The following is a 536-nucleotide window of genomic DNA, read 5'->3' as shown; positions in this document are numbered from 1 at the left end:
ATACACCCCACCTCGAAAAGCTAAGTCAAGCAAGGACCTCAAGGCACTCACACCGACTGAAATCGGTGCAAAAACCTACTTGCAGGAAGTTGATGTCAAAGAAAGATTTTGGTGCCGCTTCTTGTAATGTCAGACAAGATAAAAGCTCTGGTGGTGCCACATCATCCTAGAAATGAATAATGCAAAGCAAGATATGTTTCTGTTGGTGGCACCCTTTTGTTGGCGTCAACCGATCTAACAAATGTTATTCTTTATGCAATTTTTTTAATTGAATATTTATATAGAGCTCGATGTGGCAGAGTTATATCTCTCGTTTCCTGTCATCGCTCCTCTAGTTTTTGGATTCTTGCTTTGCTTCCATACTCAGGCCGATATAAACGTACATCCCCTGTGCATCCTTTTCCTGTCTGTAGAAGTCCAAGTGAGAGTCTGATGGACTTACTGATGTTGGGTGATGAATCTTGCCTGCTTCTTCACGCTGACAGAACCTTATCTTGCTCTTTTTGTTTCACAGCAAAACTCCCTCAACTCTGCAT

This window comes from Mastacembelus armatus, chromosome 5 (genome assembly GCF_900324485.2).
Source record: "Mastacembelus armatus chromosome 5, fMasArm1.2, whole genome shotgun sequence".
NCBI lineage: Eukaryota > Metazoa > Chordata > Actinopteri > Synbranchiformes > Mastacembelidae > Mastacembelus > Mastacembelus armatus.
This window is presented reverse-complemented; position numbering follows the sequence as displayed.